Raw genomic sequence first — 16314 nt, 5'->3', positions numbered from 1 at the left:
ATTCCGCGTTTATTCCGCTTTCCCATCTTATATTACTTACGGATTTCAATGTTAAACCGCTGATATTACGATTTAGTATGTCTCATCTGTAAGGGGATGCAGAAAAAACGTGTACAATTCTTGTATAATGTTAAAAAATTAACTGTTACTTTGGCAGCATCGTTTACAACCAAATTTAATGAACGAGACGTACAATGGTACAAAAAAAAGCTCTAGAATTTATTTTCCTTAAATTTACGATTTATGTATCGGTTGTCGTAAAAATTTCTTTCCACTTCTTTCCCGAGACTACGGATATTCGAGTACAAAGTAACCGGTTTCGACTTATTTCTACTTAAGAAGTAGTTAAATAATTAAGCTATTAGGGAATTAGAAACATAAGTAAAACCCCGATGAAAGAGCCGAAATTTTACTTAAACAGAAGCTTAACCGAACCGATCTCTTGCCGAGTACGGTGGAGTCTGATCTCTTCGTAATATTAGACGTAATAAAGACAGAAATTTTTCCAGTTCGACGAGAGTGACCGAAAAGTTGTAAATTTTGGAAATTTTCGTGGACACTGGTCCTAAAACGAATTATTTAGAAAACGAACGACGGACAATCTGTTAAGTTTAACGTATTTAGATTTTTACATCTATGATGAGAAACGTTTAAAATCTACAACAGCCCTGTGGCGTCCTTTGAGATATACTAGTGACGCGACAAAAGAGGCATTTGACATCGACCGGTATCGGCACCCCCGGGATTTGGCACGCACACACCTACCCGGACCGTCTCCGATTTCATTCGTTAGCCACTCGTAGGGAGCTATTTCGCTAAGTGGATTGTTTTAAGATTTAAAAAGTAAAGAAGTATTTTGTTATTTTTATGTACGTTTCTTTACAAAGTTATATTTAATTATAAGTTTCTTTAAAAATATATTCGTACAATTGAAGAATTTTTTGTACTAGGCATATATATTCGTCACACATTTTATTTTACCAAGTAAGTTTTTTCTATAATTTTAATTTTAGCCCTTATATCGTGGCTAGTGATTCAAAAATTTATTTTGAAAAAGTTTTGGCTCGAGACCGTATAATGAAAAAGAAAACATTATTAAAAGAGAAAGACCAATGCCTAAATTAAATTAAATACGTCCACAAAAAAATTTTGACATTTTAAGGATAAAATTTATGACGAATGACGATTCTTTCGTAAAATCGAAGCAATTTGGAAATCAAAGCGGAATAGAATTTAACATTGGTGGACAATATAAAATAAATATTGAAAATTATAACGAGATAATTACGATTAATAGGTATATCTAAATTAATAGACGTTATATGTTTTTTCTCGAAAGCGAGAATTGGCATTTAGAGGGCGTAGGGAATTTATTGAATCTAATAACGGAGGTAATTATATTGAACTTTCTTATTTATTAAGTACGTCGGATAATCTATTAAAAATACATTTAAAGAAGTGTACGGTTTTTACTGGCTTATCGAACGAACGAATACGAACGGGCCCCGACGCGTAATTAATTGATTGCCCCCGTAAGTCGGCTTCTTACAGAAACACTGCTTCCCTATCGTCAAATGTCACGGCACGCCACTGGTCAATAATAAAAATAGACAAATCATGGGAATGCTCTGTTTTAAATGTTATGTATTAAGATGTATTTTAAAATAAAATAGAAACTTCTCAAAATTTCAATCGCTTTAAAGCAGAGATTTAAATTTTTCGATATACTTTAAACATACTTTATACGACTCTAGATTTAACTTTTCTTTTAAATCTGATTTTATTTTATTATAGATATAAATTCGATAAAAGAATTTACCTTTTACATATTATAAATTTTAACTTGTACTGTTATTTAAAATTTTCAATATTAATTACTTATTATTACTTTTGTTTTCACATAGTAATAAATAACATAGTGTACTTTACTTTTTTTAATATACGTTATTGAATAACTTAATTTCTAAATTCTGATATTAAATTTAAGCTTGCTTCGATCGCAAATGCGCGACGTGACAAGAAAGAAAATAATCTGCCAATCTCGATATTTTTTTAATGTACTGTATTTTGGCAATTTAAGTTTTCTATAATCTGTCCGAGTGTGGTCAATCTACCGTTCTGGAGGATCTGGATTAAATTCGGGCAAACAACCCCAGGAATTTTTCGTGGCATTCTGTCCCTGTTATGTCAGGCTCTGTCTCTCGTCACAAGGCGTTCAGGCCCATTACAAGGCTGGTCGAATCCACGATGTACCTAGAAAAGCCCTCTTAGTGTGCCAGAGCGAAAACAGTAAAAATAGAATAAACAAGTGTGTCCGAGTAAGGATCACTCCAATGGCATGTAGAGGCTACTAGATGTATCTAATAGCTTTATAAAAGTGACGACGTCGAAAGGAAGCTCATTTCATAAATAGGAGTGTTCAAGATACGAAGCAAGATACAATGTAATACCGCGTAATTATTTTTAATTCAAGCTGTTATTGATTCACTTTCCGAATTTAAATTTTTGTTATATACTAAAACACACAAACGTGCTATTTTGATGAAATAAACTTTCTTTTAATATCAACTGAGTTCAATATTGATGAATAGCGCAAAAATATTTTAAAATCACATGCAAACTAACTTACGTTGACGTTGATAACGTTATAAAAAATTAAATGTTGTTGAGAAATTTTTTCAGTTTTAAAAAATATAATACACTCATTGACAAGCAATTACGCACTAAGAAAGAAGCGTTGGAATTGAATGAAAGTTTATTAGTGGGAACACTAAATGTTCTCACTAATAAAGTTTCCCACTGAGAACGTACTAGTGCGAAGCTTCTTTTGCTTTGATACTGTAATCACTTGTAACCAACGTCATTGATGGTAATAAATGTCTTTCTGCTACGATATTGTAATCAGTTTCCCAAGGAACAACGATACAGTTTAAAGAATCTTTAATACCTTGAAGGACCTCTTGCCTGTATACATGCAACGATACAGTTAGGCATGGAGGCATGGAAACATAATCACCGTATATAATTCAGTGACAGATTTACCCACAGATCATTATCTGTGTCGCATGTTTCAACTGCCGCTCCAAATCCTTCACGCTGGTAGATGACTTAGTTAGGAAGCAAATTGGAAAAACGTAGAGTTTAAATGCAGTAGAATTTGGATCGAGAGATTTCAAAAAGGCAGAGAATTGGAAGTCGAAAAATTGTTGGAGAAGCAGCTGCAGTAAACATGGACGTGGTAGAAGACTGGTTCAAAATAAGTGGCCAAAAATCAGAAAAAATTTAATTCTAATTTGAAAATTTATTAATATTATTTGTTAGTTAATAGCTGTTATTATCAATTAATAATTTCATTAAAATTAGTAATTACAAATACAATACCGCACAAACTTTAGCAACCAGGAAGGATCAGAAATAAAACTTGTTTGTTCTCGCCGCAGTCCTCTTTTGAAGCACGAAGCTTAGTGCGATGCACACCAGCCATATTTTCATGCCAGAACACTCAGTCCGTAATTACACGGAAACAAATGGAGCATACGCACATGACAAGTTGCTGCAGCAGTGCCGTTACGTCTGACCTGCGTCCAGACAACCTGCGCGTCAAACATACTGCGTTTGTACTCACCAACTAGCTGAGACACGCACACTGCTGGTTGTAATCATGGCCGATGAAATTGATATCGAAATTTTCATTGCTGAAATACGGAATCTGAGCGGAAGAGTACCGGGACAAAAACAAACAGCAATCTGCGTGGCAGTGGCTGATCCAAAAGTACCGAAAAGGTAAGACTAACTCAAAAATTTAAGATATTTGTATAGTTAATAAGTACTATTTATTAACGAGTGCACGGCGATTGTATTGCGGATGGTCCCATATATATATCAATAGGGAGGACTTAAGCCCTGTAGCCCTCCCCTTGTAAACGGGGATTTCGGTGGGTAAGAATCAATGTTCCCTCTAAGCTGCGCGGCTGAGCGGCCGCGCACTGCTCAAATTGTTGTCGCGCACGAGAATTTATGTGCCGCGCAGGCGAGCATGCACACTGATTTGAATTGTTGTTTACTTATTTCTCACTCTGTCTGCAACATGATTATTGCTACGTATATTTCGATTAAATACATTAAATCATTGACAAAAGATAATATTTTGTACGGAAGTATGTTTTAAAATGAATTTTAATCTCTACTTTATAATTAACTATTTTAATTTTTATAGGAAAAAATAAGATTATATATATATATGCTCACAAAAATTTTTTGCTCAGAGAAGTACATGTTCCGCTCATCTACAAAAAAAATAGAGGGAACATTGGACTGAGAATATGTGTGAAGGTTTCAATGGATAAACAGAAAAAAGAGAATAATAATACTTCACTTTATTTCCGTTTATCTTCTATCTCAATCAAGGCACAATTGGAATTTTCGCTGGTGTGTATTGGCTAGGAGCAGTGGATGCAGCATCTCTCATCTTATTGATGCCGCGTACTCGTGTCAAAATATAGCACGTGTGCAACGGCACTTAGTGTTCGCATAGAAAAAAGAATTAAAAAAAATTACAATACCAAAATGTTTCGTTATATTTATATGTCAAGCGTTTTTACCTAGATCATCTTACATTTGTTTAAATAAATATGAGTATACTTAATAGCCTATTTTATGATATTTTAACAATTTATTTTTTACTATACAGGCGTATGAGTGTGTTTTATAAACTTAAGCTCAAATATATATTCAAATTTTTATAAAACAAAAGTATGAGTCTAATTAATGAAAGATTAATTTTATCTGACATTTTCTAAAGAATCTACTTAGTGAAATTGTGTTTTCAAAATACATTTCATTATATACTAATATTGTTTTTAGAAAATACTGTAAGTAAACTCAAATTACATATATCCAGTTGAGTACATGTAATTTGCAAATTTGGTTATATTGAAGAATTCCGGATATATGAGGTGTAACGAGTCCACTGCGCAATGATTACTACTACTCTCCGGAAGGACCACAGGTTCAAACTACTTGTAAATACAAACAACTGTTTTAATTACAAATTTCCACAATTTCCATAGTGAATTTACATAATGAATTGTTACAACTAGATTCGAACGAGGCCGGTTCTTCTTCGGGGGAGCTTGAGTAAGGAGTGGAAATTTGAGGTCAAGTGAACTAGACCGCGCAGCGAAAGAGTAGACATGAGTCGGGCTGAGCTGGAAGGGTCCATGTCAGATGAAGAAACTGGAAAAAGACATGTAAGAGTTAACACATGAATCGCAGGAATAAAATTTGTAAAAATCGTAAAACAATAAAATTGGTATGATAAAGATAGTATTTAAACAACTTAAACATGTAAAAACAAAATAGCTGAAAGAGATCAGATCCATGTGTCAACTTTTACATGTTTCTTTCCTCATCGCTTTCATCTGACATAGACCCAACTCAGGCGGACTCATGTCTACTTCTTTCACTGCGGGGACTATAGCTACAGAGATAATAGCAAGGTTGAGGCCGAAGTTTTCAACGCAAAAACGTGTATGTCGGACGTTCGGCGCCGCTTTCCTGTAAGCCTAGAAGTTTGACAATGGCGTTTGGAAAGTCGGTGGAATTATGCTCGACATTCCAAACGCCATTGTCAAACTTCTAGGCTTACAGGAAAGCGGCGCCGAACGTCCGACATACACGTTTTTGCGTTGAAAACTTCGGCCTCGACCTCGCAATTTATCCTTACAAACGCCACCATCCTATCTGCCTACTAGGGCTTACCAGGTACTGTACACCTGTTATCTCTTTCCCGCAACACGTGGCCAATCTTTAAGAAGAGGAATCTTTCCGCTTTCTCCAACTTCCTACGAAGTCTCGGGGTTCCTCTCAACCCCAACTGAGCTTGGTGCTCTCGTACTGTCTAGCACCTTTTCCTTCAGACCTCTCACTCCATATCGTTTTTTCTTGGATCAGTGGGTCTCTCTGACACTTCTTTCCTGATTTACCTCCTACGGTGTTTATTTTAAATGGCTCGACCAACCAAGGGTCAGGAAATCTACTATGTAATGGGGGCAGTTAACTGTAGTTAAGTGTCAGATTTTGAGAATTAGAGCCGCCGCAAACTACAGGAAGCAAGAGCTAGCGTACTCTCGGTCGCGCTCCTAAGCCCCGCCTTTTTTCCCATGATGCTATGGGCCATTTTTGCTAGGTAAGCTACTCGAGCACGAAGCAGCCGCAAACTACACAACGTTTGCTCGCGAAACTAGTCCACATGACGTGGAATCCAGATGTGGATTGGCTATAGAACAAAGATTTTATTATAACCTATACTTGTCAGTTTTCGTTCCGTCAGTTATTATAACAAAACCTATCTGTCAGTTTTCGTTCCGAACTTTGAAACAGAATGGGAAAAATATGCCTATTAGTTAAGCCTAACTAGGCTTAAGCCTATTTATAAATAACTATTTTAATATACAACGTTTATACCATTTTCTTTTCAATACTGAATGTATTAATCGTGTAATTTACGTACATCGATAAAATTCTATTATTTCTTTTTCGACGTGCGGCATGTTTATGTAGTCATCCATTTTCCGCCGCTCTCTCTCGCTAGCGTAATGCTCTCGTTGTTGAATTCTGTGAACAGCGAGAGTACTCTCGTATCGCTGCTCTAGCAAAGGAAAAACCACGTGAGCAAGAAGAGAGGGGCGGAGCCTTTGACGTCATCGGTTGTGCTAGGGCACGTTTGCTAGCATTTTGCTCTCGTAAAGTACTAGTTTGCGGCGGCTCTTAGAAGTCCCATATTGTACTTGAAAGAAAATTAGTTTCCTTAATTATTTCTTACGTTGTTATTTACCTGTTCGTCGTTGAAAAATTAATACATGATGATATTATAATTACTTATTGTGACAATGCCGGGCTGCAATTTTTAATCATATTGTAATTGAAAAAAATCACCCGATTTCAGATCCAGATCGAAAGTTTCTATGTAGTTAACAGAAGCCTCCGACACAGAAAAGTTATTATCCGATTACCAATTGTTGCACACTTTTCAACAGGCGATGGATGCAACGAAGTGTCACCAGGAGAGGACAGTCCTACCTGAGTGTTAATCTTTTTTTTTTAACTCTTCCGCCCTATGGGCACTAAGAGGGCCTCTTTTTGCAAGCCATTATGGGTTCGGCCAGGCCCACAGTGGGGCGACTGGGTGGTGAGGGACGGGGCCCGACATATTCGGACGGACCACCCCCCGAAAAATTCCTGGGGATTTTTCCACCCGTCGGGATTCGAACGCGGGTCCCCCAGAGCGGTAGACTGCCACCTTGACGGCTCGGCCATCCGGCCTCCTGAGTTTAATCAGACAAGGTTTACGACCTGCTTCTTTCTGCCTATTCTTATTAAGATTACTTTCATTCGACCTTAATTAATAATTATTTTATTCACTACACCTCCGTTCTTTGGAATCTCGGCGTCATGAGCCACAATCATCATAAGTTGAACACTGTTAATTTTATACTGTACTGCGATTTAGGTAATTATAGTTAATACTTACACATTTATTTCACAACACAGTCGGATCGTAAACGATTGTAAGGTACAAATTTCAATATTTGTGTTACGCGACATTTTAGTTTCGTGATGTTGGGTTATTTTTCGAAGCTACCATGTTCAGTTTTACAGTAATGTAACGGAAAGTAACAAAACCGAACAGTTAGCAGAGAGTGGTTCGATCCGCTAAAAATGCTTCTGGAAATCTTTTCTGACTACGAACTTCTACAATTCCAAAGGAATGTCAGATCTGTAAACAAATCATAACACAGAGAAACTTCCATTAACGGACACTCCCGAATAGCGGACATATCTACTTAACGGGCATTTTTACAATCCCCAGACCATTCAAGCAGGATATCTATTATATTTACTTCTAAATAGCGGACACTAAATAAGACTCCGTTGTCCATAACCAGCCTTACAAAAACGTAGTCCCGCCTTCAATATCTTGAAGGAATTAATTACGTCGGAAATACTTTAAAACTAAAAGAATCGGTCCAAATACTTCTTCAGAGGATGAATTTTGACCGTAGACGTCGAATAAAGACGCTGAAAATAGGAAAGTGGAGGAGGGCGGGTTGTAAAAAGTCGAACAATTTATCTGTTAGAGAACACTAATCTAGTTAAGTTGTCAATCATCACTTATCGTCGTACATATTAGAGAGGTTGAGGCGCACGTATTCAGCCCAAAACGTGAACGGCGGCCGGACGAGCGCCGCCACAGTGTTGCCGTTCCTAGTACTGTACCTTTGTACTTTTCGGGTATATTTCGCTTTTTCGAGTAAATTGAAAGTACACTTAGATTTTTAGTACATTTTGAGTACATTATAATATTTTAGTACCATTTATGGTACAAAATAATATTTCATGCCTTAACGAGAAAATGCGAAAAAAATTAGTTTAATAAAGTCTCACTAGTGTGACTAGTATCACTGCTTGCTAATTTGATTTACCCAATCACAACATACACATGGTGTATGCCGGTCGACGTCAACATCATACAGATAGTTACACGTGTAAATGTTTTAACTCAGTGGTCCTTTTTCACACGTTTCAGTCGTCTGCACATTTTCATGACCTTGACAAAATTTTTCACTCCACGTGGTCCAAACAATTCAACTCTGTCAAACATAAATAATGGACAGGTAAGGAAATCAATGATTTTAAACTTTTGTCGTCAATAATATCAAAATATCCTTTAAGTCAGAGTCGAATTATTACAGAAAATAGTTTTGAAATTGTACGAGTATAAATAATCAGTGGCGTAGAGTAGTGGGGGCGGCAGGGGCGGCCCGCCCCGGGCGGCACTTTTAGGGGGCGGCAAAATTTCACAATAAATAATAATATCTTGTAAAAATTTGAACCTGTAGAATACACAATAATGATGATTGTTCTTGCTGAAAAGTTCTTTAGAATTACTGTATATTTTAGACTTTTAAATTGAGATCCCTAAATAAGGGGGCGGCGAAATTTTCTTCCGCTCCGGGCGGCTGACAGCCACGCTACGCCACTGTAAATAATATAAATACTTTTATATTATTTTCTACCACTATAATTTAATTCTTAAATTATGAACTTCGATTTTAGTAATCTTGGTAAAAGAAATAACTTTTGTTAATTTGAATCTGTCCACGCATATTTTATTTATAATATCCATCGCTATTATAATTTTAAAAAATCAACTTTTAATGCTGTAACTAATAATCAACTTTAACAAAAAAAACCATAGAAACTATTTTTATAAAATCTTTTTATGAAATATTTAATTTTAAAGTATTCATATTTAACACGTATTTATGAATACGAATTTGAAATAAGCACAAAAATTGATTATGATGGTATATTAATATCAAAAGCAACCAACCATAGATATAGTACATTTCGAAGGAAAATAGTGCTGTACATTTTTTGAAGGAGCTTCAGTACGTTTTGAAATTTCATTGTGGCAACTCTGAGCCGCCATCTGCAATTCTAGACGCTCGATAATGGCGTTCGCTACGTCTAGCATGGCGAGTAGAAGATCGGTTAAACTTCATTACTTTTTTGTGTTTGGGGTAAAATTATGACGTATTTTATAAAATAATGATTATTTAAGCATTTACGAATAATATTGTAAAGAAACACGATTTTAATCCAGAAATTATTTAATTATTAAATTTTTTAGCGAGTGATGCGAAGTGCCAATAGAATTTATATACAGGGTGGGCCAACGAAAACGAAACGGCAGAGTGTTCGTGTTCGTCCAAGCAAATCGCTCGGACAGGTCGATTTTATTCTCGAGGGGACATCTTTTGCAATAAAGTTTTTGCGATTCTGAATACAACAGACAACAAAAAATTTTAAAAACTCATTTATTTTGCATTAACTAAACAAACATTTATTTCGAAAAAAAATGTGTTTAGTTAATATTCAGATTCGCAAAAACTTTATTGCATAAGATGTCCCCTCGAGAATAAAATCGACCCGTCCGAGCGATTTGCTTGGACGAACACGAACACTCTGCCGTTTCGTTTTCGTTGGCCCACCCTGTATATTTGTCTGCATAACAGTTTATCTTAAGGTAGGTTTGTTCTTCCACGGCATATCAACGGCGTAATTCGTTTGTAAATTTTCTATAAAAAATTTCTCGAGCTGCTTTCGGATTTACATAAGCCACCGCTTCCTTCGACAAAAGTATGAGGTAGTCCTATCATTTGATCGTACGGTAGGAGACACGAAGCTAATCAAAAATAATTATTTAGCGTTATCAAACATCCTATAAATTTAAACAGTTTAATTTGTTTATTTACCTTCGCTGGTAACCCTCGATGTTAAATGTATCCGCCATTTTTTCAACAAATTTCCCGTGAGTCAATGCGCGACGTTACTGAGTCACGTGATGTTGTGAACGAGCGCCGCAAGGTCTTACTTGGACTTAAAACGTCAAACGTGTACTTCTACTTGCCGTACAAGTTTAACGTTTGTACTTGCGCCTCAACCTCTCTATAATTATTAAACTTATGTCTTATTGTTGGAATTGAGCTTACGGTACAGAGAAACCATAAACTTTTCCTGAGTTATTCATCCGAAAAGAATCCTAGTACTGTAGTAACAAAAAAGAAACAACATACTACAACAGCATTTATTGTGGTCGTGTTACGTAGCTCTGCCGGCCCCTTAAAAGTGTGAGCAAATATTCGGTTTAGTGACATTTATGATCTTAACAGCTTTGTGGTGGCTTAGGTATAACTTTTTTTTTTTTTATAAATCATTTATTGAAAAAAGGCAAAAATGCTAGAAAAATTACACCTAATTGATAACTACAAAGCAGACAAATCCTTAAATCGATTTTTATTAGTCGCTTAGATCATAAATGATATTATAATTTCCCACCCCTCAAAATGGCTAGCAAATCGCCTTCATAGCTTAACTCCACATTCGAACTCTCAACGCTTAATCCGACTTTCGTCCACCCTTCGGTTCGTAACAACAGTTTCACTTTTCTTTTTCGTGACTTCTGCCTGCGTCGTTTTTGACGAATTAATAATTAAACAATGTACTGTACCAGTATTTACTTTTTGTCGTAATTTTTGTGCGCCATTTAAAGTGTCCCGTCCAATGCGTTTGCTATTTAGCAATTAAAATGAGATTTTTACAGCCAAAAAGACAAATAATATACTGTATATGTACCCTCCATTTAAATGTTTTTGATAGAGAACAATATGTATTGATATTGGGGACATCGATATAAAAAAGAAAAAAAACAGTTCTTTCTTGTGATACGTAGGTATCCTGCACTCATAATCTCATATTAGTATTTTTGTCACTGTCGTCGTCCTTTATCCGCTTGCTTGCCTTAATATATCTCTTTAAACTTTATCTACGACTATATTTTAAAACCATACTCACTACATTCCATTTTATTTAACGTATAACGAGTTCCTCGACGTTGACAGTACGATAAACGCGCTAGTTTTACTCCGAATCGGACGAAAAGGCTGACGTTGCATATGCGCCACGATGCGGAAGAAATTGACATTAATGCTCGCTCATACGTTTGTCTCTGCTTCTAATTGATCTTTTCTATAGACCGTCGATTATTCCATTTACGCAGTTATTGTATCACGGTGTTACTCCATTATCACAGGACTTATAAATTTATTTCTTATTTGATGGCTTTACTTTATGTGTTGATGTTTAATTTATACTGAATTTGAATTTACGTTTGACAAGCGAGTGGTAATTACTCTGTTTAAGTTAAACGTGTTGACGTTTTCAGTCATTTGTATTCGGTCAATAAGTTTCATTTCGGTCATTGCAAATTTATCATACTTTGTGTTGAGTCTCGATAACACGATACTTTTTATATACGAGTGACAATTATTTGTAGCCGCGCTTGCGCTACGACAAACAACACGGACATCGCGTTCTGACGACAGAAATGTTTTCGGAAGCAGAAACACCAATTTCGCCAGTTGTGACGGCCAAACCTTTCGTGTCCTGACGAATAACGAAAGAAACAACAACCATAAATTAGGAAATTTTGACGGTCGGCTCAGCTCTCGGTTGGATTCCAGAATTGTAACCCAAAATCCACAGTCCAACTCAGCTTCGGTTCATAGTATACTCCGAATTTTTTTTTTTTTTTTTATTTGTGGTTTAAGGCCCTTTACCACTCAAAAAGAGTATAAAAAGGCCCCATTAGTATACTCCGAATTATCGACTGTACACGTTTTACTAGAAACGATTATCATTATTTGTATCGTATTAAAACGTTGCCTTTGTTGCTTTTAATAATTCTTTTAATCTAAAAATTGTTTATAGTTTCATTTCTTAACGCTCAAGTACTGTTTGAATGCTCTCATTTTAATAACATAAATGAAAACATACGGGTCATTCGAATATGACGTCCGAACTGGAGAGGAATATATAAAAATTTTGTGACAGATTGTAACAGGTGGTGGAGGAATATTAGTGAAATAATAATGCCTTAAAGATTCTCAAAAATGTTACTATTTTGAATGAAGTTTTTACCAAAAGATTCATTGTGGAGAATCACGTGTAACTGAAACATAATTAGTGAATGTGTTTGCGGGACCGGCGCTACGGTATGGACAAAACTTGGCATTTACCCAGGGCTGCAAATGTCAAGGACGGCAAATTTTCGTAAATTCAAACAAAATTTTCAGGTGTATTATTTCTTTTAATATATATATATATATATATATATTTTTATTTACATTACACGGCGCGAGTTAATTATTGATTGATCGACCAAGGTATAGCACTTTTGATAGGGAGTACACTGTTTAAAACCAATACTTGGCGCTAGTATCGGGCTTATGGATACGTAACTTCCTGTTTCGTCAGTGATACCGTGTTACGTTGTTTAAAATTGCTTTTTTACTTATTTAGATATTAAAATGCGATTAATTTTTGTGTCTTGGTGTAATGCCAATAATAAGAAATGGCCAGGTTTGAAATTTCACAAATTTCCAAATGACCCAATAAAGAAAAAGAATTCGATGTAAAGATAAAAGAAGTGTTGCTTCGTATAAGTAGAATGACTTTTATTTGATAAAAACTATACGATGTACAGTACTGTACACTTATTTCTTTTTACAGTCATGCTACGTATTTACTATGCGTGTAGTCAAATCTGTGTCTAAGAGAGCAGTTCTTGTCAAAATTTTCATTCAACATACTGGCTACTGACAGTATTTTGTAATTTTTTTTTGTCATCTCTTTGTATCCTACTAATACCTCAATCTTAATAATTAACATTTTATACAATATAAACAAGATTTAAGTTTAAAAATATTGTATTTTTTATCGTTAAACAGTGTAAACATCAATCGGAGCCCATCTTTGTGGTATATTATAACACTATACGGTGTAAAAAGGGGTCTACAAACCCAATAGACTCCCACCGACGACGCGCTTTTCTTGGCCCCCCAATTCTTTTAGTTTCTTTAACACTATACTTATTTATACCTATTGTAATGTTCGTATTTATTTTCCCGATATCAAACACACGAAAACTGTAATACACATCTAAATACATATTTAAAAATAAATATATTAATTAGAATATTTTATTATTATGATACTCTTATATCCGAATTTTTATTGTTTCTCCCATTGTTCGATAAAATGGTTATTTTAATGATTTGTAGTCGAAGAAAAATAAAAGGATGTTAACACGCAAAAAACGAAAAATGTTGTTAAATTTTCTTCCAGGTATCCTTTTATAGTTTAGTATAAGTCACTTTTTGTGTGTCCCAAATAGTGAATGCCTTTCAATTTTTTTCTATACTTCCTTATTCAGTGTATCATCCGGAACGTGCTTTATGTATTTTTGGGTTATTCGTGTGCTATTTGAAATTAGCATACATGGCATTTGCATATTAATTTACATAAATGCTACTGATTTTATTAAGTTTCTCATATTAAAAATTAAGTAAACGTAAAATCAATAAAACTGATTGTTTCTGGAGCTTTTCTTACTTCAAAAATTCTAATAATCTTGAATAAAGTTAATTGTAATTGTTTAAATTGTATAAAAAATAAAACCGTGATAAAATTTTTAGAAGTATGCAATAAAACACCTAAACTATAATTATAATTTATAAATAATATTGTTATTTTATGGAAATATTTAATGTTTCTTTATCTTTCTGAGAAAATGAACACAAACTGACATTGATTAATTCATAAATTTCCCTTTATTAATTAACAATAACATCTGAAACCCGATAACAATAACAATAAGCAATTTTACCATAATTATACATCGATTACAGTACATATTCTGTACAATTTGTTCAATACATACTGAGATTCAACAAAGTACATACATCTCTAAATATATATATTCAACGATCTTCCTCCTGAAGCAATTTCCTGTCAGAAACATCGTCAGTTCCTGTAAACGATAAAAGAAAAGTGCAAAAAAGAGGGGAAATACCACAAAAATAACCACCTTATATAATGGTGTAGTTTACATCGGAATCACATAGTGGTTGGTACAAACTATCACTTCACGTATGGTTGCATCTTAAGAGACAATAGATTACAAGAAAACATGCTCTAGATACATGAGGGTGATCTTATGGAAAATATCTATGATTACGGGGTGATATATCTCTTATAGTTAGAAAAAATATTTACATTGAATTATTAGTTACACTAATGAAAAAATTGCCATATCAAATTTTATCATTATTTGTAAGATATTTAGCGTGTGTGGTTTGTGTATTTCTTATATCTTTATAATAAAATAAATATACATATTATATATATATATATATTTAATTTACCTCTGTAATTGTTTACTGTATAATAGAGAGAATTAAAATTTTAAATGATTAATTTTCATTGTGATAAAAATTAATTAATACTATGAATTTGCTTGATTATGAGTTTTATAATAGAAGACAATTTTTAAATTAAGTTAAATAAAACTAATATTTAAATAAATATTTAATTATTCATTTATAACATTTAATACAGTTATATAAATAGTAAGTATAGATTTGAATATATTTAAAATTTTGCTTAATAAAGTAAAAGAATTCGACTTTTAATGTGGATTATTATTAAAAATACAGTACAGTGTGTAGTTTGTATCGGCCATTATAAATTACTACATTCACCAAATCATGATTGGTATGATACAGTAAAACCAGCGTGAACCGGATTCGCACGGCTTAAGCAGGTTGGACAGATTTTTCTGTGTACGTACATACACCATACAAACCCTTATAAATAAAACTTCATGAATTAAATCTATATTTAATTTTTTGTACATAAAATTACATTTTTGAATATTAAATAATAAATTTAATTATACTTTAATCTTTCTCTTGATCATTAATCAGCTGCTTAGATCTTTCTGATTTGTTAACTGTACGTTCAAAAATAATAATAATAATAATTTTAAATTAATTTAAGTTCGATCTTTGAAATTTATATTTTTAACAGTTTTGGAATTATTCTTCCTCTTTAGAAGAAAAAAAAAACGTTGATTAATAGATCTTAACGGATGGTAATCGTAGAAATATTTATAAAATTTTCGGAAATTAATTGGATTATAATCAGTCTAACCCAATTTTTTAGTACTTGGTACCTGCTAGGCTCATTAATCTTCCCTTTTATCACATGAAACTAAAATTGGAACGTAGAATATACGTGAATAATTTTTAAAAAGTATATTTACTGTTTATTTACAGCAATTAAAGTATTTTCTCCTTTACAAAGGTACTATAGAAATGACTTTTGCTCATCGTCATTAGGGAATACAAATATATACTTTCGTACGCGACTTTAGATCCTGGTTTCGTAGAACAACTGATTAGTTATACTGTACTTGGAAAAATAAATAAAATCCGTTCAAATCGGATAGTTTTTACGATTTTCCTGCTCCATTTAGACAAACGGACGGACTATTGACATTTTTCATCTATAATTAAAGACTTTAAAAATAGGATATTCAATACTTTTTCTTTAATGATCTCCGAAAAAAATTCAATAAATTCTAATTTTTCTGGTCTATTAATATCTGACTATTAAGCAGTTATTAACTTACTATCGATCGCAAGCGATACGTGTCTCTAAATAATTTCTATATGATATGTTATGTGACCTTAAATGATGCAAGGATGCGTATCGAAATTCGAACTTCATCATGTAATTAGCTTTTATCGTTTTTCACTTGATAAAAAAAAACGGGTATATGGAGCATTCTTACACTTAAAAATGTATTTTATCCTCGATAAAATTCTTAACCTTGTTAAAAAAAATGAA

This window comes from Centruroides vittatus, unplaced genomic scaffold (genome assembly GCF_030686945.1).
Source record: "Centruroides vittatus isolate TY-2023 unplaced genomic scaffold, ASM3068694v2 contig_150, whole genome shotgun sequence".
Classification (NCBI taxonomy): domain Eukaryota; kingdom Metazoa; phylum Arthropoda; class Arachnida; order Scorpiones; family Buthidae; genus Centruroides; species Centruroides vittatus.
The sequence above is the reverse complement of the archived record's forward strand: the minus strand, read 5'-3'. Positions refer to the sequence as shown.